At 43.5% G+C, this 27,855-nt stretch overlaps 1 long non-coding RNA gene across 1 annotated transcript; it reads left to right on the forward strand.

Moving 5' to 3' along the window:
• The first annotated feature begins 613 nt into the window (after positions 1–613).
• LOC119939950 lies at positions 614–4,458 on the forward strand. Its single transcript, XR_005454862.1, has 3 exons — positions 614–789; positions 2,416–2,518; positions 4,366–4,458. It is a non-coding gene; the product is annotated as an uncharacterized LOC119939950 (long non-coding RNA).
• Positions 4,459–27,855: the final 23,397 nt, after the last annotated feature.

Here is a 27,855-nt window from a genome sequence, read left to right on the forward strand (position 1 = left end):
AAGGCTTAAGATGTGTCCGCGGAAGACAGAGTCCAAGAGTCGCTTGGAAAGAGCAAAACTGAGCGGGTCTCACTGACCGTGTAAATCATCATCACCATCATCATCAATCGTATTTATTGAGCGCTTGCTGTGTGCAGAGCACTGTACTAAACGCTTGGGAAGTCCAAGCTGGCAACATATAGAGACGGTCCCTACCCAACAGTGGGCTCACAGTCGAAAAGGGGGAGTGAAGTGTAAATGATTTTGGTGTCGGCAACGACAGTCAGGCCTTTTTGGGACCGAGACCCTGAACAGCCGAACTGACTCTAGTGACAGTCCACCTCACGTTCATTCTTCCCTGCCCGTCATACGTCTGTTGGGGCAAAGAGTGCAACACACTGAGAAGAGCACGCAAAAGTTCCTTATAAGCGAGACCCACTTATGGCGAAGGGACTGTAACGCAGTGCCAGTGGGGATGCTGCAGTACCATGACCCGCTGGGCGGTTGCCTTGGCAACGGCCTCCTGCTTTGCCGCCCACGGTAGCCACCGATTTGTACGTGATTCCTTCGGAGCCCGTCCACCTCGTGGAACCTGTTAAGTGGTTCCTTCAGTCAGAATCCTTCCCCGCTGATGGTTTAGCGGGCTCTGGAAATCAGATTTCCTGATCTCCTGATTTCCCCAGCAGGGCTCTTTCCAGTGTATCAAAAGGGCTACTGTTTAACTCCCACTATGGTCTTGGCCTTATCTCCAATCCAACAAATAGAAGAATGCTAACTAGGATCTCGGTACATAATTCAACACCATCTGACGTAAGGATAAGCACGCCCGCCTCCCTCTCTAATAATAATAATAATAATGATGGCATTTATTAAGCGCTTACTATGGGCAAAGCACTGTTCTAAGCGCTGGGGAGGTACAAGGTGATCAGGTTGTCCCACGGGGGGCTCACAGTCTTAATCCCCATTTTACAGATGAGGTAACTGAGGCCCAGAGAAGTGAAGTCCTATTTATTTTATTTTGTTGGTATGTTTGGTTCTGTTCTCTGTCTCCCCCTTTTAGACTGTGAGCCCACTGTTGGGTAGGGACTGTCTCTATGTGTTGCCAATTTGTACTTCCCAAGCGCTTAGTACAGTGCACTGCACATAGTAAGCGCTCAATAAATACGATTGATTGATTGATTGATTGAAGTGACTTGCCCAAAGTCACACAGCTGACAATTGGTGGAGCTCTAGATCGTAAGCTCCTTGAGGGCAGGCGTTGTATCTACCTACGCTATTGCAGTCTTCCAATCCCGGCTGCGCCCCTTGTCTGCTGTGTGACCTTGGGCAAGCCACTTACCTTCTTGGTGCCTCAGTTACCTCATCTGTAAAAGGGGGATTGAGACTGTGAGCCCCACGTGGGACAACCTGATTACCTCGTATCTACCCCAGCGCTCGGAACAGTGCTTGGCACATGGTAAGCACTTAACAATTACCATCATTATTATTATTATTGTTCCGATCATTTAGTGCAATCAATCAGTGGCATTTACTGAGCACTTACTTTGTGCGGAGCACTGTACATACAGGATAATCAGGTCCCATAAGGGGCTTACAGTCTAAGTAGGAGGGAGAATAAGTTTTGAGTTTTTAGACTGTTTTTAGACTGTGAGCCCACTGTTGGGTAGGGACTGTCTCTATATGTTGCCAAATTGTACTTCCCAAGCGCTTAGTACAGTGCTCTGCACACAGTAAGCGCTCAATAAATACGATTGATGATGACGATGATGAATCTCCATTTTGCAGTTGAGGGAACTAAGTGACTTGTCCAAGGTCACACAGCAGGTAAGTGTCATAACCTGTGCTCTTTCCACTAGGCCTGCCGCGTGACCTTGGGCAAGTCACTTAATTTCTCTGGGCCTCAGTTCCCTCACAAATTAAATACCTATTCTCTCTCCCTCTCTGACTATGAGCCCTATGTGGAACAGAGGCTCATGTCTGATCCTTTAGACTGAAAAGTCTTTGGAGACAGGTAACATGTCTATCCACTATTTTTTTTTACTGTACTCTCTACAACCAGTAAATGCTCAACAAATGCAATTGATTGTTCTGATTGTTTGGTATTTGCCTCAGTCTTTGGAACCTAATAAGTGCTTAAGAAACCCCACCATTATTATCACTGTTGTTATCAGTAAGAAAAATAATAATAGTACTAATTTAAAAAATGAACAAAAGAGTGCCCGGTTTGGGTTACACCAGAATTTAAAGTAGGCAGATCCTCTGGAGAGTGTAGATCTGGTCCTTCCCTTGAAAGATGAAGAAAAAGGAGGCAAGGAAAGAGGAGGCAAGGAAAGAGGAGGCTCCTGAATCTTTTCTTTACAATTGGAGGTCACGATTAAAGGGGAAAAGTAACAAAACATGAGTTCAGAATAATCCTTTTTATTTTGTACACTGTAGTAGTGATCTCCTGGGGTTCTCTGATGCCTTGTCTGTCTCCTGGACCTTCCGATGGAATAGGGAGACTAAATAATTCCATGCGAATGAAGAAAATGGAAATCGGGTGGGTTTAAAGAGTCATTATATAAGAAACAGCTTTATTATTTTTCCTGTTTGAATGGTGGATTTATTAATTCAATGAAAATGTGCAAGGGTCAGTGAGTAAAGCCTGTAAAGCTCGTTATGATGAAAGAAGCTATAGGAAATCAGAGCATACCGTGCTGTATTGTATTTTGATAAACCCTGAAGTTTAAAAGATCTCCGATTAGCACTGAAGCTGAAGAGTCAGCATGCAAAGTAGCTGAAACGACTTGGGAAAATAAACCTTACCCTCCTAGGTGCCACTGTCACTACACTGAAATGCTAAAGTAGCTTTTCTTGGGTTTCGTTGGGGTGTCAGTGGAATTTCTCTCGATAAATAGCAGCATTTAACTTGGGGTGTGGCTGGAGGTGAGACAAGTTGTTTGGGCTGGGAAACAGGCCAACCATGAAATGACTTTATCGTTTGCTTTATTATAAGGGTATTTATTAGGCATCTGCTATGGGCTAGGCATTGCGCTAAGTGCTAGAGTAGACACAAAATAAACAATTTAGACATAGCTCCTGTCCCATCAGTGGCTCATAATCTAAATGGAGGGGTTTTGCCCCACTCACATCCATTGAGAATGCCCTCTCTAAGGTTGCCAATTACCTCTTCTGGTAATTAGCCCAGTGGGCTAATCTATCCTAATCCTCCTTGCCCCCAGCCCACCTCTGAATCTCTGGATCATTCCCCTCCTGCCAGATGTTGGCTTCACCACTATGATACTCATTTTAGATTGGGAGGGACAGGGACCATGTCCAATTTCCTCCTGTGTAATAATAATAATGATAATTATACTACTTGTTAAGCGCTTACTATGTGCCAAACACCGTTCTAAGCGCCGGGGTAGATATAGGTTAATCAGGTTGGACACAGTCCCTGTCCCACAGGGGTCGCACACTTTTAATCCCCATTTTATAGATGAGGTAACTGAGGCCCAGAGAAGTGAAGTGACTTGCCCAAGGTCACACAGCGGACAAATGGCGGAGCCGGGATTAGAACCCAGGACCTTCTGACTCCCAAGCCTGTGCTCTATGCCCTAGGTCATGTTGCTACATGATCCCTGCTCACAAGGAGTTTACAGTCTACAAGAGGAGACAGAAAAGAAATCTTAAACCAGGAGACACCATTACTTTTCTCATTTTCCCAAGCTCCTAGTACATTGCTGTACTCTATACACTTTGCACTCTACACAAAAAGCACTTACTAAATGCTACTGAACGACTGGCCAATTAAGCTGAGGAAAACAGATACACAGAAAACAGGAATAAGTTACTAACCATGGGAGCAATTAAAAGGCAACAATCCAAAATCAAAAGTGTTAAATAAACGTAAGATTAGGATGATAGAGTCTAAGATACACTGGGCAGAAGGGAGTTTATTTTCAGTTGTCTGCTGATTTTTGTTTCTGTTCCTCGGTGCCAAAAGTTTGGTGCAAGAGGTTTCTGACTTGTCATGCTCTGATCACAAATTAGGTGAAATCTGCACGACAAATCCAATAATGCAACGACTTCATTATCTGGCTCTACTTAGTCCCTTAAATTCTTGTCTGTTTTCTTTATTTCCTCTCCCAAACCTCTTCTGGGCTTTTTCTGTCTCTGTCTTGGTTTTTTGGCATCTGCCTGCATGTAAAATACTGTGTCTGAATGTGCCTTATGTCTATAGCGGGTATCCTTTGAGATGAAAGCAGAACACAAATTAAAGATGTTCTTAAACTGTCCTTTCCAACTAGGTGCCAACAGGTAGCAACAATCAGTAATGATTGTCAACAACATGTGAAAAACCTCATTTTACATCAGATGGACTCTGTTTTCTTTTCATCCTATTAGTTCCACGGTGGTCTCAACAATGCTGATGGATTTTCGTAGCATTTTTCGAGCCTTTCTGATTCACTCAGCCTCGGTGGTGTGGACCCACTGTCAGCGGTCTTAAAACCTCTGTTTAACATTTCATTAAAAAAATTTGGTTCTTCAACTTGGCTGTCCAGTTCTTGAAGTAGTTACCATTTTATGGCACTTACCATTTTTCCATTGGTTTTCTTGTGTCTCTTCACTTTGTCAATGCATCCTATCACTGCCAGGTTTACTAAACAACAAACAATTTTTAGGACTTAATTTGGTTCAGGTCAGTTACTTTATTACACTCAGTTCTGTTTGGGCTGACTCTTGCAGCACTTTCTAAAACCTTATTGTCATAATAAGTTGCTTTTCTTCCTCTCAACTTGTAGGATTGCAAATGTTCCCACTCCTCTTCTAGATCTGTGCCTTTTCGGTTTTAACCACATGCAATCTTGGCACCATTTGGCACAGAATAATTCCTTGCACATTTTTCCCCAATCTGGAAATCCTACTGGTATATGGCAAGGGCTCGCGATTGGAATATGATTGAAAAATTATTTCCAGTATAGATACAAGTATTACCTCTGAATATTTGTAATGTTCTGATTTTAATATTCAACCACATAAGAATCTACTGTGGCACACTATTTACCCATGCTTAGCAAAACTAAACACTGAATTACCTGAGTTCTTCAATCTAACCGAATACTCCAATCTAAGCTGTTTCCATTCATAATCGTTATCATTATCGTCATCATCAAGAGTACTTATTGAGTGCTTACTATCCGCCGAACACTGTACTAAGTGCTTGGGAGAGTACAATCCGGCAATATTGGCAAACAAGTTGCCCGCCCACAATGATCTTACAGTCTAAAGGGGGAGATTAATTTTTATTTTTGCCATCACGCCTGCTTTTAGAAATTTACAGTTGTCTTTTTTCTAGATCACTGCAAACTTCTCATATGCTCCCGTGGATCAATTTCACCCCTCCCTCAATCCATACATATACATCATTTATTTGTTTATATTAAAGTCTGTCTTACTCCTCCACACTGTAAACCCAGTGTGGGCAGGGAACATGTCTACCAACTCTGTTATAATGTCATAATAATAATAATAATAATGGCATTTATTAAGCGCTTACTATGTGCAAAGCACTGTTCTAAGCGCTGAACATGTACTCACCCAAGCGCCTAGTACAGAGCTCTGCACGCAACGAGTGCTCAGTAAATACCATTGATTGATTAAACATGTTGCTTCTCTTCAATTCCTGTTTTTTTCTTGCTATACCAACAACTGAAGAAATGATTAAATTCACTGCAGCAGTAACAGATTTTTCCAAATGCTGGACAAGCATATGGATATTCTTGTGTTGTCTCCAACAACAGTTTTTGCAACTAATGGTCCATCCATCAATCGCATTTATTGAGCGCTTACTGTGTGCAGAGCACTGTACTAAGCGCTTGGGAAGTACAAGTTGGCAACATATAGAGACTAGTCCCTACCCAACAGTGGGCTCACAGTCTAAAAGGGGGAGACAGAGAACAAAACCAAACATACTAACAAAATAAAATAAATAGAATAGATATGTACAAGTAAAATAAATAGAGTAATAAATATGTACAAACATGTATACAAATATACAGGTGCTGTGGGGAAGGGAAGGAGGTAAAATGGGGGAGATGGAGAGGGGGTTGTCATTCTCACTGTATTTCCATGTTTTCTTAGTCCACCTCAACCCATTTTTTCTTATCCTCTTGCCACATAACCCTGTCTGTTGTTTTCCCCAAAATCCCTATATAATGAATTTGCTTCAGTGGATTCACGTACCTTAACAGTTCTGTTTAAATCCAGTTCCTCTATCTCCAGTAGTTTTTCCATAGTCTCATTCCTTATTTTAATCACTATTTGAGGCCCAATCAAGGATTCTGCTCAAATTCTAAAACTGCAGCTTTGTCTTAAAACCTTTAAGTTGCAAAAGTATCCTTCTTCAGTTTGATTCTTCCCATGATATTTTAAAACTCGTGTTAAATCCTTCCTCGTACCCCAGATTAGCAGGTAATCTCTTCAGGTAAATCCTCTTCAGGTTCCAGGGGATTTAAATTATTGAATAATGAAACACCGTTTTACCCTGCTTTAGACTGTCAGCTCCTCTTCGAACAATAATAATAATAATTATGGTATTTGTTAAATGCTTACTATGTGCCAAGCACTGTACTAAGCGATAGCGGGTGCAAGCAAATCAGGTTGGACGCAGTCCCTGTCCCAAGTGGGGCTCACAGTCTCAATCCCCATTTTACAGAGGAGGGAACTGAGGCCCAGAGAAGTGAAGCGACCTGCCCAAGGTCACACAGCAGATGAATGGCAGAGCAGGGATTAGAACCCTTGACCCTCTGAGTCCCAGGCCTGTGCTCTAACCCTTATACCATTTTGCCCACCTTTTGAACAGGGACCTTGTCTACCAACCCTGTTATATTGTACTCTGCCATGCAGGGAGTACAGTGCTCTGCACAAAATAAGTGCTCAATTAATACCGCTGATGATTGATTGAGGATTCTAATTTAGAGTTAATCTGTTTTCAGAAACAAATCAGCCCCTATACTAAATGTTTCCAGTCCTGGGCAGCATTGAGCCCCCTCCTTCCTCTCCCCCTCGTCCCCCTCTCCATCCCCCCGTCTTACCTCCTTCCCTTTCCCACAGCACCTGTATAGATGTATATACGTTTGTACACATTTATTACTCTATTTATTTATTTATTTTACTTGTACATATCTATTCTATTTATTTTATTTTGTTAATACGTTTGGTTTTGTTCTCTGTCTCCCCGTTCTAGACCGTGAGCCCACTGTTGGGTAGGGACCGTCTCTGTATGTTGCCAACTTGTACTTCCCAAGCGCTTAGTACAGTGCTCTGCACACAGTAAGCGCTCAATAAATACGATTGATTGATTTACAGTCAATTTTTAAGTCTCGGATGCCTTTTAGCCATTTGTATCTAAATAAGTATCATTTCTCCCTCAGCAGCTCGTATCCTCTCTTCAATTCACTCCTGGTGCCATGTTGTGTATCTACATGGATAATTCAGTCACTCAATGTTTTATTAAACAACATCATCATCATCATCAATCGTATTTATTGAGCTTGTTGGTTTATAAGATATGAGTATGTACAAATGAGCCACTCTCCCGTTCTGCTCTGAATTTTTGCTGCTTATGTTGACGCTCACAACACTTACCGTCTTTCTGGAACTTTTCCTCTTAAAGGTGTACCCTCCTAAATTTCCCTAGACCGCTCCACGTTAATTCCAGGTCTCTTAGGGACCTTAATGTTGCTTCTCCTTCTCCCCAACTTATAATAACGATGGCATTTATTAAGCGCTTCCTATGTGCAAAGCACCGTTCTAAGCCCTGAACTGAGAGAGAAGATTTTTGGATTATACCATTCCAGTTCTACCTACTGCAATATAAAAAATTAAATTTTCCCCCTTGCGTAGGAGAGGACTCGGCTGAGGGTTCCAGACACTAACTTCTGAGGTTTTACATGGAAGTCTGAAGGAAGGGAGGGAGAATTCAGTCCCCTCACAGGAGTCGGAGGGAAGGGAGGGAGAATTCAGGCTCTTCACTTCCTGCGAGACTGTGCAAGGTTCCTAGTCAGTGTCCCTGTGCCATTTAAGAAGAAGCAGCGTGGCTCAGTGGAAAGAGCCCGGACTTAGGAGTCGGAGGTCATGGGTTCGAATCCCGGCTCCGCCACTTGTCAGCTGCGTGGCTTTGGGCCAGTCACTTCACTTCTCTGGGCCTCAGTTCCCTCATCTGGAAAATGGGGATTAAGTCTGTGAGCCCCACGTGGGACAACTTGATTACCTTGTATCTCCCCCAGCGCTTAGAACAGTGCTTTGCACATAGTAAGCGCTTAATAAATGCTATCATTATTATTATTATTATTATTATTATTTAAGGGTAGGGTGACCACTATCGATAATCAATTGTATTTATTGTCTGTGTGCAGAGCACTGTACTAAGCGTTTGGGAGGGTATAACACAACAGAGTTGGCAGACGTGTTCCCTACCCACAACGAGCACCGTCTTGGCTACGGTGTTGGCAGCGGCAGAGGTGAAGCTGGCACAAACCCATGGACCCCGGGTACCAAATTCTTGAGCCCCATGATGATTTGGGAGTCTCCAAGCCTGCCCAAGGCTCAAGGAAATCTTGGAAGGCCCACAGGTACCCAGAGGAGTTCCTCCCTGCATCCATAAAGTTCCCGCTTTCAGGAACTGCTGCAGGAGTTCTGGGATGGTGGGTTTTTTTAAAAAATATTATTTACTAAACACTTATTTCGTGCCAACCAATCAATCAATCAATCAATCAATCGTATTTATTGAGTGCTTACTGTGTGCAGAGTACTGTACTAAGCGCTTGGGAAGTACACGCCGGCAACATATAAAGATGGTTCCTACTCCACAACGGGCTCACGGTCTAGAAGGGGGAGACAGGCAACTGAACAAAACATGTAGACAGGTGTCAGAATCGTCAGAACAAATACAATTATAGCTCTATGCACATCATTAACAATCAATCAATCAATCAATTGTATTTATTGAGCGCTTACTGTGTGTAGAGCACTGTACTAAGCGCTTGGGAAGTACAAGTCGGCAACACATAGAGGCAGTCCCTACCCAACAGCAGGCTCACAGTCTAGAAGGGGGAGACAGAGAACAAAACCAAACACACTAACAAAATAAAATAAATAGAATAGATATGTACAAGATAAATAAATAAATAGAGTAATAAATATGTACAAACATTTATTTTTTGGACAAAATAAATAGAATAGTAAATAGGTAGAAGTAAAATAGAGTAATAACTCTGTACAAATATATACAAGTAATGATGGCATTTATTAAGCACTTACTATGTGCAAAGCACTGTTCTAAGTGGTGGGGAGGTTACAATAATAATAATAATAATGATGGCATTTATTAAGCACTTACCATGTGCAAAGCACTGTTCTAAGCACTGGGGAGGTTACAAGGTGATCAGGTTGTCCCACGGGGGGCTCACAGTCTTCATCCCCATTTTACAGATGAGGGAACTGAGGCCCAGAGAATCAATCAATCAACCAATCGTATTTATTGAGCGCTTACTAAGCGCTTGGGAAGTCCAAGTTGGTAACATCTAGAGACGGTCCTTACCCAACAGGGGGCTCCCAGTCTAGAAGTGAACAGTTACAGTGCTCTGCACATAGTAAGCGCTCAATAAATACGATTGATTGATTGAAAGTGAAGTGACTTGCCCCAAGTCACACAGCTGACAAGCGGCGGAGCCAGGATTTGAACCCAGGCCCTCTGCCAGACACCGCGGTAAGCGCCGGGGTAGAAAAAGCTCATCAGTTGGACCCATCCCGTTTCCCCCACGGGCCTCCCAGTCTTGATCCCCGTTTTACCACTGAGGCACAGAGAAGCCCAAGGTCATACAGCAGACAAGGGGCAGAGCCAGGATGGGAATCTCGGTCCTTCCGCCTCCAAGACCCGTTGCTCTATCCGCTGGGCCACGCTGCCTCTCGGGTCTTCCAAACCATCCCAGCTTCTCCCAGTTGGAGCACAAACTGGTTCATTTTGAGCATTAACTCTTCCCCCCTTCCCCTAGCCGGGGCCACCGAACCCTCCCTCGGGTTATATTTTCCAAACCCTCCGCAGCTTCCTACGGTAACCAATCCCAGCTGCTCGCCACCCACTATGTCAAGAAGAATTCCAGACAACGGCGGGCCGCAACAAACCCGATCCTCCAGCGGGAATTAAGGACTACCGAGTTCAGGCTACGCAGATCAAGCCGAGGACCACGCGTGGCCAATTTGGGGCTGCCTAGCTGAGAAACTAAAGCGAGGCCGACGGCGACCCAACCGAGGTCTTTAAGTCGTCCAAGAAACTGCGCGATGGCATCGAAACGGCCAGTCAAGGAGGTCACTTTAGCCCTTGGGAGGCTACGGTGGGAGTGGGGAAGGAGGAGAAGCAGCACTGCCTAGCAGGAGGGCACGAGCCCGGAAGTCAGAAGGATCTGGGTTCTAATCCCGGCCCTGCCGCTGGTCTGCTGGGTGACCTTGGGTAACAGCAGTAGCTGCAGGGATGGAGGTAGCCCGGGGACCGCCAGAAGTGGGAAGAAGCTGCCAACTCTGGTGTAATCAATCAATCAATCGTATTTATTGAGCGCTTACCGTGTGCAGAGCACTGTACTAGGCGCTTGGGAAGTCCAAGTTGGCAACATATAGAGACGGCCCCTCCCCAACAGTGGGCTCGCAGTCTAAAAGGGGGAGACGGAGAACAAAACCAAACATACTAACAAAATACAATAAATAGAAGAGATATGTACAAGTAAAATAAATAAATAAATAGAGTAATAAATCTCCCAAGCGCTTAATACGGGGCTCTGCCCACAGTAGGTGTTCACTAAATCAGTCAATCAATCGTATTTATTGAGCGCTTACAGTGTGCAGAGCACTGTACTAGGCGCTTGGGAAGTCCAAGTTGGCAACATCTAGAGACAGTCCCTACCCAACAGTGGGCTCGCAGTCTAAAAGGGGGAGACAGAGAACAAAACCAAACATACTAACAAAATACAATAAATAGAATAGATATGTACAAGTAAAAAGTAAAATAAATGAATAAATAAATAGAGTAATAAATCTCCCAAGCGCTTAATACGGGGCTCTGCCCACAGTAGGTGTTCACTAAATCAGTCAATCAATTGTATTTATTGAGCGCTTACTGTGTGCAGAGCACTGTACTAAGAGCTTGGGAAGTACAAGTCGGCAACATATAGAGACAGTCCCTACCCAACAGTGGGCTCGCAGTCTTAAAGGGGGAGACAGAGAACAAAACCTAACATACTAACAAAATACAATAAATAGAATAGATATGTACAAGTAAAATAAATAAATAAATAGAGTAATAAATCTCCCAAGCGCTTAATACGGGGCTCTGCCCACAGTAGGTGTTCACTAAATGCCATGGACTGGTGGTCGCAACTACCCTCCGTGGCTCTATTTATTTATTTATTTATTTTACTTGTACATATCGATTCTATTTATTTTATTTTGTTCATATGTTTGGTTTTGTTCTCCGTCTCCCCCTTCTAGACTGTGAGCCCACTATTGGGTAGGGACCGTCTCTATACGTTGCCACCTTGTACTTCCCAAGCGCTCAGTCCAGTGCTCTGCACACAGTAAGCACTCAATAAATACGACTGACTGATTGATTGATTAGTGGAAAGAGCCCGGGCTCGGGAGTCCGAGGTCGTGGGTCGTAATCCCGACTCCACCACTTATCAGCTGTGTGACTTTGGGCCAGTCACTTCACTTCTCTGTGCCTCAGTTACCTCGGCTGGAAAATGAGGACTAAGACTGTGAGCCCCACGTGGGACAACCTGATTACCTTGTAGCCCCCCAGCGCTTACAACAGTGCTTGGCACATAGTAAGCGCTTAACAAATGCCATCATTATTATTATTATTATTCCCTCCTCCTGTTTAATCACCCTGTTGCTTTTAGCTCCCCTATAAGCACATATTTTTTCTTTTAAGTGTTGTGTCAATGCTTCCACAGTCTTTTAGACTGTGAGCCCACTGTTGGGTAGGGACTGTCTCTATATGTTGCCAACTTGTACTTCCCAAGCGCTTAGTACAGTGCTCTGCACACAGTAAGCGCTCAATAAATACGATTGATTGATTGATAGATTCCACTCATACCTTCTTATTTTTTTTAAAAAAATGGCATTGTTAAGTGTTTACAATGTGCCGGACACTGTTCTAAGTATTGGGGTAGATCAGGTTGGACACAGTCCCTGCCCTGCAAGGAGCTCACATTCTTAATCCCCATTTTACAGATGAGGTAAGTGGCATCATCAGTTATCATTAGAAGTTATCTCTAACCCTAGAGGGGAACTTGTATAAAAATTCACAATTCTGGAAAACAAAAACTAAGCTGTAAGTCCTGATTTGGAAAAACAGGATATAAAGGCGTCTGAGTTCCCCACGATATATCCAGAATATATCCAGGATAAAAAGGAGTCAGAATTCTCATGCTCTATACTAGCGGTGATTAATTAGATTGTTAGAACACTACATCTTTAAATAAATCCAAGAAGATATCTCTCCCTTTTGAAAGAAATCTGAAATATCCTGTTGGAAATGTGAGAGGAGGACGAAGCTATGCTTAGGAACAAAAAGGATAGCAGGATGATGTCCGTACAGAGATCTGAAGAGAATTAAAATAGACTCATTCATTAGAAGGGCCTTTTGTGAACTTGTCGCAGGTTCTTTATTAAAGTAAGGCTTTAAAAATAAAAGGCTTTTTAATGTGAATTAAACAGTATAACTTGATTCAGTGTTTCCTAAACATCTGACATTTTTCATAGAAAAAAAAAATACCGACATAAAAATTGTTACTTCTTTCCAGATTATTCAAATATTACTTTAAACTTGTACATATCTATTCTATTTATTTCATATCTATTCATATTTATTTATTCTATTTATTTCATTTTGTTAATATGTTTGGTTTTGTTCTCTGTCTCCCCCTTTTAGACTGTGAGCCCACTGTTGGGTAGGGACTGTCTCTATATGTTGCCAACCTGTACTTCCCAAGCGCTTAGTACAGTGCTCTGCACACAGTAAGCGCTCAATAAATACCACTGACTGATTGATTGATTCTGTTTACCTCAGTTACCTCATCTGTAAAATGGGGATTAAGAGTGTGAGCCCCCTGTGAGACGGGGACTGTGTCCCACCTTATTAACTTGTCTCTACCCCGGCATTTGGAACAGTTCCCGGCATATAGTAAGCGCTTAACAAGTACCGTTATTTTTTATTTATCCCAGCACTTAGCACATGGACCACCCAACAGATTCCACAATTATTCATAATTATGGAGAGGAGGTGGCATTAGAAAAGAAAGATATGCCCAAGCAGCATTCCCAAGAGCTTTTGCCCTTGAAGATCAGTGGGAAAGAAGACAAGTGGTCGCTCACCCTTGTAACAGGGCCCGAGTCACCCAAACCCGGTCAGAAGTATTATTATTATTATTATTTATTTATTTTATTTGTACATATCTATTCTATTTATTTTATTTTGTTAGTATGTTTGGTTTCGTTCTCTGTCTCCCCCTTTTAGACTGTGAGCCCACTGTTGGGTAGGGACTGTCTCCATATGTTGCCAATTTGTACTTCCCAAGCACTTAGTACAGTGCTCTGCACATAGTAAGCGCTCAATAAATACGATTGATGATGATGATGATTATTATTATTATCATGATTATTATTATTATTATAGGGGCCGGGCGGGTGGGCCAGACCTGCCGTAAGGAGGCCGGGCCCCAGCGCGGGCCGGGCGGGAGCAGAGGGAAGCAGCGGGGCTCAGTGGAAAGAGCCAGGCCTTTGGAGTCAGAGGTCAGGGGTTCAAATCCCGCCTCTGCCAATTGCCAGCTGGGTGACTTTGGGCAAGTCACTTCACTTCTCTCATCTGGAAAATGGGGATGAAGACTGCGAGCCCCCCCGTGGGACAACCTGATCACCTTGTAACCTCCCCAGCGCTTAGAACAGTGCTTGGCACATAGTAAGCGCTTAATAAATGCCGTCATTATTATTAAGTACCTCCCTTCTCCAACCCATCTCCAGGCAGATCGGCAAGGACCCGCGGATCTTTCCTTTGATTCAGGGAGGATCTATACAGGGAGGATCGGAGCTATACATTGTGGTTCGGCACAGTTCCCGCCTCTGCCTCACGTCTCCTATTTCCTTCCAACGTACAGTGTGTACAGTGACAAAAATGGAAGCAGTGGCTGTGGATCGACTACAGCTTAGATCATCATCATCATCATCATCAATCGTATTTATTGAGCGCTTACTATGTGCAGAGCACTGTACTAAGCGCTTGGGAAGTACAAATTGGCAACATCTAGAGACAGTCCCTACCCAACAGTGGGCTCACAGTCTAAAAGGGGGAGACGGAGAACAAAACCAAACATACTAACAAAATAAAATAAATAAATAGATGAAAACTCCCACTGCAGTTAGAGTGCTTGCGCTGGACAGATGCGCTCGGTTCTGGGAATGGAACCCTGGTAGTTTCCTTTAATGACTCCACATGGTCTGCATGATCTATATGCTCCTTTAATTTAAAGAATACTCCAGTTATTTGCTTAAAAGTCTTGTCGAACCACTTCCGCGTTATTTATTTATCGACGCCGTCATGTAAGTCTCACGTTATAAAGAAACCATTGCATATTTTGAGATGCTTATTGAAAAATTGATGGAGAAAATAAAAATAAAATGGACTTTTTTTCCCCATGGTGAAGCTGAATGGCGTATGAGATGCTGAATTTCTACCAGAAAAATTATTGAAAAATAGGAAACATTGCAGGTTGACTGGCATTTCCCTTAACTATGCCAAAGGGCATCCAGAAGTTGCTCCAGATGTTTCTGCTGTAACTCTCCAGTGAGCCCACTGCTGGGTAGGGACTGTCTCTATATGTTGCCAATTTGTACTTCCCAAGCGCTTAGTACAGTGCTCTGCACACAGTAAGCACTCAATAAATACGATTGATGATGATGATGATGTGAGATCTTTTATTAGATGATTTTCCTCGGCACCAAGCAAAAACTCCTCACCATCAGAGGTGTTTCAATCCATCAATCATATTTATTGAGTACTTACCGTGTACAGAGTACTGTACGATGCACTTGGGAGAGCACAACAGAGTAGGTAGACACGTTCCCAGCCCACGAGTAACTTACAGCCTAGAGGAGTAGCTTACAGTTTTTCATCTAATAATGATAATAATAATCATAATAATAATGGGATTTGTAGGCACTTACTCTGTGCCAAGCACTGGGGAATATAGAAGATAATCAGATCGGACACAATCCCTGTTCCACATGGGGCTTGCATTCTAATGAATCAATCATATGTACTGAGTGCTTACCGTGTGTGGACACTGTACTAAGCGCTTGGGAGAGTATAACACGAGAGGCACTTGATCCCTATTCTACAGATGAAAAAATCAGAGACTCGTAGAAGTTAAGTGACTTGCCCCAGGTCACACAGCGGGCAAGTGAGGGGGCTGGGATTAGTACTCCAATCCCAGTCTCCTGATTCCCGGTCCCATGATCTTCCTACGATGGACCCTGCCACCTTCTTACCACCCCAGATCCTCTCCTTGGTACTTCCAACATTCCTGTAGGGATACAGGCATTTCAGGTGAGTGACCTTTCATTGGGGAAAATGGCCTATTTTTACACCACTGACTCTCTGAGAGGCATTAGCTTCACCTCAACTGTTACAGGTCCCTACCAGTGAGGCAAGAATGGTGGCCCTGTCTGAATGAACATGCGGCAAACAGTTTTTGTCACTTCACATTTGCCGCGACCAGGCAGAAAACTATAGAGAAGCATCTTCTGTGCAGATAATTCACCACACTGCATCAGCCCCTCTGGAAGCTGGGAGCTTCCTAAACAGTCCCCTATATAATAATTAAGCAACACTGCCTACTGAGGGTGGATGTGAAGTGAAATGGAAAAATCACTCCAATGGACAGGTGGCTTGCTACAAATTGTGGCCTAGAGGTAACAAAGGAGAAGAGATTATGGTTCCTCCAAGGTAGCCCTATCTTTACCCTAGGTATCATGGATTTCAGAGCCAGACATGAGAGGCAGGTGAAGAAGACATGCCCACATAAACAGCCTAATGATGAATTTCCACACTATCCGACTAAAGGCCTTCCCAGACTGAGCCCCTTCCTTCCTCTCCCCCTCGTCCCCCTCTCCATCCCCCCATCTTACCTCCTTCCCTTCCCCACAGCACCTGTATATATGTTTGTACATATTTATTACTCTATTTATTCATTTATTTATTTTACCTGTACATATCTATTTATTTTATTTTGTTAGTATGTTTGGTTTTGTTCTCTGTCTCCCCCTTTTAGACTGTGAGCCCACTGTTGGGTAGGGACTGTCTCTATATGTTGCCAACTTGTACTTCCCAAGCACTTAGTACAGTGCTCTGCACACAGTAAGTGCTCAATAAGTATGATTGATTGATTGATTAAAGGAACCTGGGTATACCCAGCTCTCTCTCGATTTGACGGTCTCAGACTACACTCCACACTCCCTCATCCAAACCAGCAGTTAAGCAGCACTCATTCTGACACCCCCAAAAATATGCCGCTTTTTTTGTTGACAAAACACTTCCGTTTTTTTGTTGATGACCCGTGGACCATAAAAAAGGTGAACTTGCACCGGTAATCATGCTTAATTAATAGTACTATTATTGCTTGCCTAGACTGAAAGCCGTAAGGGGGTTCTCTTTGGAGATGTGGTTGCTTTGCCTGCAGGTCTGGGTTCCACGGGAAAAAAATCCCCAGAGTCAAGCAGAGATGAGAATTTGCCTTAATTAATGATAAACTCAAGCTAAACTAAGGAATTAGCAAGTCCTATTTGAAGAGATGCTTGCAGAACTGAAATGTTTCTTCCCATTCTTCCCAAGATGAGGGCTATGCTCACGGGCAGTTTTCCACGGTCCTACGGGGAAAACCCAAAAGAGTTCTACTTTTTCCAGGACAGACTGTGCTGAGTAAAGAAAACCGTCAATACCACTGAAAAATGAAGACATAAAATATTTAGCTATGCTGTGTCAGAAGGAAAATATTTCATTTGTGCTCCTTGTCCATTTTAATAAATGAAACTAGGGAAGTAGCAAGTCCTATTTGAAGAGATGCTTGCAGAACTGAAATGTTTCTTCCCATTCTTCCCAAGATGAGGGCTATGCTCACGGGCAGTTTTCCACGGTCCCACGGGGCAGAGAGGTGACTCCTCTTGTCTTACGCCGTCGAGTCGTCTTCGACCCACAGCGACTCCATGGACACGTCTCTCCCAGGACGCCCCGCTTCCATCTGCGATCGTTCTGGGACTGTATCCACAGGGTTTTCTTGGTTCAAAATACGGAAGTGGTTTACTTCTTCCATCAAGTAAATTTGACTCATCGCCCTCGACTCTCTCCCTTGCCGCCGCTGCCCTGATCTGTAGCGGATTGCCTTCCATTCCCTAGCCACGGCCCAAGCTGTGAATGGAATGGGTACACATCTCCCAAAGCCAAGACTGGTGCGATGCTGAGAGGGGTCTCGGTGTCTACTTTAATCAATCAATCAATCGTATTTATTGACAGCTTACTGTGTGCAGAGCACTGTGTAAATGATGGTATTTGTTATGCGCTAATTGTGTGCTAAGTGCTGGGGTAGAGCCAAGATAATCAGCTTGGACTCAATCCCTGTCCCTCAGTGGGCTCACAGTCTATAGTAGGAGGGAGAATGGTTATTTGCAAAACGAGAGCATCATGGTCAGTACTGAGTGGGCACCTGCCATGTGCACAGGACTGTACTAGACGCTCGGGAGTGGAGGTGTTCCCTGCCCACGAAGAGCCTACAATTGCACGGGGGAAGACAAGGAGTTAGAGATTGCAGGCCCATGTTGGGAAGCGGAGGAGGAGCATCTACACGTCTGGCAACAACAAAAGCCCAAATTCCAACTAGAATAACGGCCAATACAGCAACAAGGATCGGGGCGAGGGCGGGGGTTGATGAGGTGGGAATCCCTCCTGGTTATTATCGAGGCACCATCCCCATTTAGGGAAGGACTTAGAAGCACCTTGGAAAAACATGCTTTCAATAACAAGTGAAATGAAGAAGGTGGCTTGCCCACTGGCAATGCTCAGGAACCCAAAAGAGTTCTACTTTTTCCAGGACAGACTGTGCTGAGTAAAGAAAACTGTCAATACCACTGAAAAATAGAGACATAAAATATTTAGCTATGCTGTGTCAGAAGAAAAATATTTCAATTGTGCTCCTTGTCCATTTTAATAAGCTTGGGACTGTGAGTCCTTAGCAGAGTTAGCATCAATGCCATCATCAGCACCATCAACAGGATATAGACTTTTAATAATTTATAGCGCTATGGCATGCAGTCATTCCATGACCATTCTTTTGAAAATAGCACAGATATTATGAGAGCCTCATTGTTTTAATATGATGGATTTATGAAAGGTTTTTTATAGGATGAGATAAAGAGTTCGGAGTGCCATCATGATCTTCTTGAAAACGACTTTCCAGTCAGCTAAGTAGATTACTGGGTTGCCGATACACGGGTATCCAGAATACGAATTTTGCAATCAGGGATGCTTGATTTGCAACATTCAAAGTGGAAGATTGTCTTTCTCTTGTATTATCAGTGAAATTGGAAATGGGGGCAATATTTAGTGGATCAAAGTGGATCCATTAGGGCCTATTCATTCCACTACAATTCACAATTACTTCTCTTTGGGCATCACCACACTCTACATTTTGTCCTGTAATAACGCTAAGCTCAAGGCAAAACATCCCCCTTTTAGGAGACAGTTCCCCAGCACAGATCTCGTGGTTAGGAAAGGTAATAATAATAACAGTGGCCGTAATATTCACATCCTCACCCGGGGCCCGGAACTGTTTCCCACTTGATCTCTGACTCTCCCCACCTTCCAAATCTTCCTAAAATCGTATCTCCTCAAAGAGGCCTTCCCTGACTAATCTTTCATTTCCCCACTCCACCCTCCACTCACCGTACACTTCTTTAGCACCTTTATTCTCACCCCAACCCCACAGCACTGATGTACATATCCTTACACTCTACTATTTCCCCTATTGGTAATTCATTTCAATGTCTGTCTTCCGCTGTAGACTGTAAGCTACTTGTGGACAGGGATTATGTCTACCAACTCTGTTATACTGTACTCTCTCATGTGTTTATCACAGTGCTCTGCCAACAGTAAGCACTCAATAAATACCACTGAATAATAATGATAATATTGATGAAGCACTTACTCTGTACCAAGCACTATACTATGGGATATATACGAGTTAATCAGATTGGACACTGCCCTTGTCCCATACAGGTATAAGGAGGAAGAATAGCAGGCATTTTATCTCCACAATACAGTCGAGGGAACTGAGAACCAGAGAAGCTAAGTGACTTGACCAAAGTTACCTGGCAGACAAGTGGCCACACCGGGAGTAGAACTGGGGTCTCTTCACTCCAGCCCTGTGTTCCTTCCACTTCTTGTTTCCTTGAATTTCGTACGCTCCCCCTCAGTTTTCCCCTCTTATTCCACCGTATAAAATCCAATCTCCTTAGACTTTAATCTCTTCAAGCATTAACAACGTTTACCCTTTCTTTCTCTCTCTGTTCTATGCTCACGGACCAACAACACTTAATCCATTCCTTCTGCCCCTTGTTCACTCCTATCAGTCGCCTCTGATCTCCGCAGCTTGTTCGCATCCCATGAGCCATGGCATGCGGTGGATTTTTAATTCATGTAGCAAGAACAACACTACATAGGGTAATGCGACCTAATGAGCTTAAACTCACCTTAAAAAATACACCGACTTGGGGAGTTTGTCCTGCTCCCGTATTAATCTTTTTTTTTTTTTAAATTCCGGCCGGTCCCTTACTGCCCCGATGTAGCAGCTCTGTCCCAGCCTGAGCGTGAAGGCTCCAGGATCCCCCTGGGCCCTACACATCTACCGCTTCCTCTGCCCTCAGTCCTTGACCAGCCTGCCCTATGCTATTTTAACACAGCACGATTTGAACCTGTCGTTCATGAAAACGAGGTAGCAGTGGAAGCATCAGGCCGGCATGCTGAGTTCAGCTAGCAGGCCGTACAAGGCGGCATTATCGCCCTGCGTCGGTCCCCGGAAAGAAAATGAGCAGAACACGTTAGAATAAAAATAGCCGCTTCTTTATCAATCAATCAATCAATCAATCAATCGTATTTATTGAGCGCTTACTGTGTGCAGAGCACTGTACTGGGAAGTACAAGCTGGCAACATATACAGACAGTCCCTACCCAATAGTGGGCTTATAATAATAATAATAATAATAATGATGGCATTTATTAAGCGCTTACTATGTGCAAAGCACTGTTCTAAGCGCTGGGGAGGTTATAAGGCAATCAGGTTGTCCCACAGGGGGCTCACAGTCTTAATCCCCATTTTACAGATGAGGGAACTGAAGCACAGAGAAGTTAAGTGAGTTGCCCAAAGTCACACAGCTGACAATTGGCAGAGCCGGGATTTGAACCCATGACCTCTGACTCCAAAGCCCGGGCTCTTTCCACTGAGCCACGCTGCTTCTCTTATGGTATTGGTTCAGTGCTTTTGATGTGCCGGTACAGTACATCAAAAGTACTGAACCAATACCAGTACTAAGCGCGGTACTAACCCCCTTTTAGACTCCCCCCCACTTTTAGACTCCCCTTCTAGACTGTGAGCCCACTGTTGGGTAGGGACTGTCTCTATATGTTGCCAACTTGTACTTCCCAAGCGCTTAGTACAGTGCTCTGCACACAGTAAGCGCTCAATAAATACGATTGATGATGATGATGATGGGTAGATACACGCTAATCAGGTTGGCCACAGTCCCTGTCCCACATAGGGCTCATGGTCTTAATCCCCATTTTAAAGATGAGGTAACTGAGGCACAGAAAAGTCAAGTGACTTACCCAAAGTCACCCAGCAGACAAGTGGTGGGGCCTTTAATTTGATCATAAAGTACTACCCCTCACATTCGGATCTGTGGTTGGTCAGGCACGGTCTCCCATACCCTAACTACACACTTCTGCACTCTGAGAATGGGGAAACTGAATTATTCCCCAGGAGATCTCTTCAGAATTACACTGCAAGAAGGAAGGCTGCCTCAATGCCTATGTGCTCTCACTCGCTACGAAACTCTACGGATGGAGTGGCCTTTGAACTGATTCAAACTGATTCAGTCTTTTAGACTGTGGGCCCACTGTTGGGTAGGGACTGTCTCTATATGTTGCCAACTTGTACTTCCCAAGCGCTTAGTACAGTGCTCTGCACACAGTAAGCGCTCAATAAATACGATTGATGATGATTGATGATTCCCGTATCACACTGCAAACTCAATTTCGGTCTTCTATCCCATACGACTAATACCGCCTTGCTCTTTGACATTAATTCTGGGTATTTGGAAGTCCTCCCATTTTCCTCCTGACAAATGCAACTGAGCAGACTTTCCCCTAAAATCTGAGGTTTCTTTCACCACCTTGGCTAGCTACTTGACTTTAGAAGTCATGCCTATGTTCGGATTTTCTCAATTCCTCTCAGCAGGCTTTTGGCTTGGGGTTTTGTTTACGGGAAGCTAGTCCTTCGTTCCTTTTCGAAAACAGATTCTTAACTCAGATGCCGCATGGAGAGTGAATAGAACACGGGCCTGGGACTCAGAGGGACTTGGGTTCTAATCCTGTCTCTGCTACTCGTCTGTTTCGTGACCTTGAGCAAGTCACTTTACTTCTCTGGGCCTCAGTTACCTCATCTGCAAAGTGGGGGTTAAGACTGTGAGCCCCATGGGGGACGTGGTCTGTGTCCAACCTGATTAGCCTGTGACTGGCACATAGTAATAATAATAATAATAATAATAATAATAATGGCATTTATTAAGCGCTTACTATGTGCAAAGCACTGTTCTAAGCGCTGGGGAGGTTACAAGGTGATCAGGTTGTCCCACGGGGGGCTCATAGTCTTTAATCCCCATTTGACAGATAGTAAGCACCTAGCAAATACCATTTAAAAAAAAAAAAGATGCCTTGGGACTGTCTCTATATGTTGCCAATTTGTACTTCCCAAGCGCTTAGTCCAGTGCTCTGCACATAGTAAGCGCTCAATAAATACGATTGATGATGATGATGTTCGATTTCATTTGCCCGCCAAATGTAGAGAGATAAGTAACTTGCCAACTTGTACTTCCCAAGCGCTTAGTACTTAGTGCTCTGCACACAGTAGGCGCTCAATAAATACGATTGAATGAATGAATAACTGCTTTTAAAGAGATGTTGGTCTACTGGATCTCTAAGCAGTTTGCAGTTCTCCTTAAGGAATGCTCCAAGGCAGGGAAAATCTGGTTAGTTTTTCCAAGGCTGGTAACCGGAAGAAAACTCAGTTCCTCTTCACTATGCGTAACTGGTGCAGCCTCTACCCAAAAAGGAGTACTTCCCAAGCGCTTAGTACAGTGCTCTGCACACAGTAAGCATTAAATAAATACAATTGATTGATTGATTGATTAAATTGCTGAGGGACCGAAGCAGACAGGCCTGGGAGTCCGAAGACCTTGGGTTCTAATTCCAACTCTGCCACGTGTCTGCGTGACCCTGGGCAAGTCACTTTACTTCTCTGGGTCTCAGTGATCTCATCAGTAAAGCCAACTTTGCCACGTGTCTGTGTGACCCTGGGCAAGTCACTTTACTTCTCTGGGTCTCAGTGATCTCATCAGTAAAGCCAGGATACAGAATGTGAGTCCCACGCGGGACAGACACTGTGTCCAACACAATTGGCTTGTATCCGCCCCAGTGCTTGGTACAGTGCCTAGCACATAGTAAGCACTTAACAAATACCACAATTATTGTCAATAATAATAATAATAACCTTCCCAAAGCCTGATCAGCTAAAGAAATGTGGCTCCTTTCAATCCATCAATCGATAATATTGATTGAACGCTCTGGACAGGTTACTGTACCTAGCACTTGGGAGAGTACAACAGAGTTAGTAAACGTGAGCCCTGCCCTCAAATAATTTGCAATTTAATTCTTGCATTAAGGCATTTTGGGATTTTTTTTCCCCCACTACTATTACCCAGATAATTTGAATGAGTTCTGTTCGGTCCCTTCTTCCATTTTCCGTTTCCAGCAGAATCCCACGTTTTGTTCTGTTTGATTTACTACTATTATTATTAATAATAACGGAATTTGTTCAGCGCTTACTATGTGCCAAGCACTGTTCTAAGCGCTGGGGGAGATACAAGGTTATCATGTTGTCCCAGGTGGGGCTCACAGTCTCAATCCCCATTTTACAGATGAGGTAACTGAGGCACAGAGAAGTGAAGTGGCTTTCTCAAAGTGCCACGGCGGACAAATAGCGGAGCCGGAATTAGAACTCACGACCTCTGACTCCCAAGCCCGGGCTCTTTCCATTAAGCCACGCTGCTTCTCGGTCTAAGATCTCTGAACGGTTTCCTGTGGGTCCTTCCTCGTAAGCTCTCTTTCCGGATGATCATTTTGTCCAACTTTCATAGGGCTGGAAGGGACATTGAGGTACTTCAGCTTTGTAATTCACTTAGCATTCTTTATTCATAGCCTTTACCTTTCATTTTCTTGCCTTATTCAGTTTTTTTTAATTCCTTAGAACCCAAACTTTTAAAAATAATGGCATTTCTAACTGGTTACTATGTGCCAAGCACTGAGGCAGATATTAGACGAGACAGTTCAATCAGATGATGATGATGATGATGGCATTTCTTAAGTGCTTACTATGTGCAAAGCACTGTTCTAAGCGCTGGGGAGGCTACAAGGTGATCAGGTTGTCCCACGTGGGACTCACAGTCTTAATCCCCATTTTCCAGATGAGGGAACTGAGCCACAGAGAAGTGAAGTGACTCGCCCAAAGTCACACAGCTGACAATGGGCAGAGCCGGGATTTGAACCCATGACCTTCGACTCCCAAGCCCGTGCTCTTTCCACTGAGCCACGCTGCTTCCTTGGGGAGGTTACAAGGTGATCAGATACAATCCTTACTTCTCAAGGGGCTTGAAATATCAAGAGATATTTCTCTTACAAATACACTTACACTTACAAATACACTTACAAATTCTCTTACACTTAACAAATACCATAAAAAAAGAGACGTAACTGGCAGGGTGGGCAAATTTCTTGGGGTAGAAAAATGTGAATAATAATACCAGTGTCTAAATGGTCTAAATGGAATAACTGGTCTTTAAACTTAGATCCCTGTTGAGGGAGAGGAAAAGTTCACACCTTCTTGCTCTACTGTTTGAGTGTTTATACATCAGGCATGGACCCCACTTAGAAAAACACTGCCATTTGGATAGGTCAAAGATTGTGTTTGCTAGCTTTATTATACTCTCCTAAGCCCCCTAATACATATCCTATTCTTATACCCCCTATTCTCTATTCTTAATTCCCCTAATTCATATTCCCCTTATTCCCCTAATACATATCCTATTCTTATACCCCTATTCTCCCCCTTTTAGGCTGTGAGCCCACTGCTGGGTAAGGACTGTCTCTATATGTTGCCAATTTGTACTTCCCAAGTGCTTAGTACAGTACTCTGCACACAGTAAGCGCTCAATAAATACGATTGATGATGATGATGATATATATTTTCTCATTTCCATTTTTTAGATGAGGCAACCGAGGCCTAAAGAAGTTAAGAAACTTGCCCAGGGTCCCACGATAGGCAAGCAGGGGAATCAGGGCCAGAACCCAGGTTACTTGGCTCCCAGTCCTGTGCTCTTTCCACTAGGCCACACTGCCTATTTCTCTGGCCCCACTCAAGTTAACGATGACTCTCTCTGACCCAACATCAAAACCGCACGGCCGAACCCATTCTTTTATTTTCAGAGATGGTTCGACTTGGCGGATTTTGCCGGAGCCCTCTGTTTTTTTCACCGTCTGCTGCCAGACAGTCAAAGGCATTGCACCCTCTGCGTAGAAAGTCAAAGGCATCCAGGAGTAAATAGCTCCAGTTTCCAGCAGGATCTTTCACATCATTAAACGAAGTCACCATTTCTTTTGTAAATTGCCCCAGAATTTTCAAATTTCTCCCACTGAATGGCATCCCGCTTCCCGACAGATAACATGACAGTTTAGGTGTCTAAATGTTTTGCTTGCAAGTATGCTTTCAGAGTTAATAGCTGACAGGAAAAGAATCTGGGTTCGGGGGTGACTTTGTTTGATTCTTTTCAAAAACTTCAATCACGGAAAGTTGCCTTTGGTGCTATTCAGTTACCTCCCGAGTGGAAAATACCTGGAAGAAAGTAGATGCCCAAGTAAGTACTCTACCTGTAGAAATCACTTCTAGGCGGCTGGAGTATAAGCTCCTCGAGGACCGGGGAAACATGTCTTGCGCTTCACTGTACTTTCCAAGCGCTTCGTACAGTTGGTGCTCACGAAATACCATCACTACTATCGATTAATCCATCTCCCTCATATTTATTGAGCGCTTACTGTGTACAGAGGACAGCGCTAAGTGATGAGGAGAGTATGATAGAATGGAGTTGGTAGATACGTTCCCCGCCCACAACGAGCTTACCATCTAGAGGGGAAGATCAATCAATCAATCAATCAATCAATCAATCATATTTATTGAGCGCTTACTATGTGCAGAGCACTGTACTAAGCGCTTGGGAAGCACAAATTGGCAACATATAGAGACAGTCCCTACCCAACAGGGCTCACAGTCTAAAAGGGGGAGACAGAGAACAGAACCAAACATACCAACAAAATAAAATAAGTAGGATAGAAATGTACAAGTAAAATAAATAAATAAATAAATAAATAAATAGAGCAATAAATAAATAAATAAATAAATAAATAAATAAATAAATAAATAAATCGTATTTATTGAGCGCTTACTATGTGCAGAGCACTGTACTAAGCGCTTGGGAAGCACAAATTGGCAACATATAGAGACAGTCCCTACCCAACAGTGGGCTCACAATCTAAAAGGGGGAGAGGGGGGGAAGATGGGCATTAATATGAATAAATTACAGATATGGACGTAAGTGCTGTACTATTGCTGCTGCTGCTGCTGCTACTACTACTACTCCTACGCCTACTATTACTAGTCTTACTCCTCTGTGCACTAAAAATCCTCTGCAAAATGACAAAACCTTTCTAATACCTTGCCAGGCAAGTAATATAAAGCTTCTGAGGGAAGGTTCTCTTCTGGATGAGAGCTGAAGCCAGAGCAGATTTCTCTTTGGAGCCCGGAGAACAGTTGCTGCCAAGTTTCATCTTGCTCCTGGCTTCCAGTCCTTCCATGAAAGCTTCCAGCAAATTCCTGTCTGGAAAGGATACCTGTGTGGTGGGGGAAGCATGCTCAATTCTGTCATCTCTACTTTATTATCTTGTCAGGGAGTCCCGGTTGGTGATTTGGGTCTTCACGGAAATACAATCCTGCTATATTCTGGTTAGCACTTTTAATTCGTTCTGGTAAAGCAGCGTTAGGCAAAAGAGAATTAAACCGAGGGTGAATGGATAAAGAAATAAAGTGCCTTCACACTTTCGCCAGATTGAAAGAATTGACCGAAATGATATCAATATATTTTATAATAGGGATAAGCACACAGTAAATCCAATTATTTGATCAAATAGCAAAGTAAACATGTCCCAAAAAGGAAAGCCCGTTGTGGGCAGCGATTGTTTCTATTCGTTGCTGAACTGTACTTTCCAAGTGCCTAGTATAGTGCTCTGCACAAAGTATGCACTCAATAAATACGATTGAGTGAATGAATGAATGAATGAAAGGTTTTGAACTGGGATTTTTTTGGAATAAGAATGCTAAAATATTAATTTTCTAGGTTTCATATTCTTAGCAAAATGGTGCCGTGTGCTCGCAGAATATGTACCCTGATCCAAACTGAAGTTATCCGTTGTCATTATTTAATTCTAAACTGGAACGGGCACTAATCGTTCTATTTAAGTTAGTGGACAAGCTCTTTATTTAAGCAACTGGAATGCTCAGGGGCCCTGTGATCGTTGGCAGGATGCAATGAGCCCTAAGCCGAGACCACGATCCCACGCAACATGGCCCTGTGGAAAGAGCACGGACCTGGGCATCACTTGACTGCTGTGTAACCTTGGGCAAGTCACTTAAACTTCTCTAAGTCTCAGTTTCCTCAACTGTAAAATGGGGATGAAGTGTGTGTTCTCCCTCTATTTAGACTGTGAGCCCCACGTGGGACTATATCTGACCCGATTAACTTGTGTCTACCACAGCGCTGAGGACAGAGCTTGACACAGAGTAAACGCTTTAATAAATGCCATTTAAAAAAAAAGTTGGCAGGAGCCACAACTTCCCAAAGACCTATAAAAATAAAATAAGCAAATTCTCACCTTGAGACATAGGCCCCCTTAATGGCATGGCCAAGCTGGGAGCCCCTGTGGGACAAGGACTGTGTCCAACGTGATTATCTTGTATAGCTGTGTGACTTTGGGCGAGTCACTTAACTTCTCTGTGCCTCAGTTACCTCATCTGTAAAATGGGAATTAAGACTGTGAGCCCCCTGTGGGACAACCTGATCACCTTGTAACCTCCCCAGCGCTTAGAACAGTGCTTTGTACACAGTAAGCACTTAATAAATGCCATTATAAAAATAAAATAAATCTATCCTAGTGTGTAGTACAGTGCTCGACATGAACTAAGAGCTTAGCAAATACCGTTAAAAAAAAGGCATGAGTCAACCCAGCTGCAGCCCACAGCCCAATCCTAGGACACAATATTTGTTTTTTTGCCTTGGCTTATCTCAGGTCCTTTGTGGGTTCCTTCTCTCAGTCTCTGCCAACTACATTTTTATCCCAAGAAGCAACTTGACAATAGT

The sequence above is a fragment of the Tachyglossus aculeatus genome, chromosome 18 (assembly GCF_015852505.1).
Source record: "Tachyglossus aculeatus isolate mTacAcu1 chromosome 18, mTacAcu1.pri, whole genome shotgun sequence".
Classification (NCBI taxonomy): domain Eukaryota; kingdom Metazoa; phylum Chordata; class Mammalia; order Monotremata; family Tachyglossidae; genus Tachyglossus; species Tachyglossus aculeatus.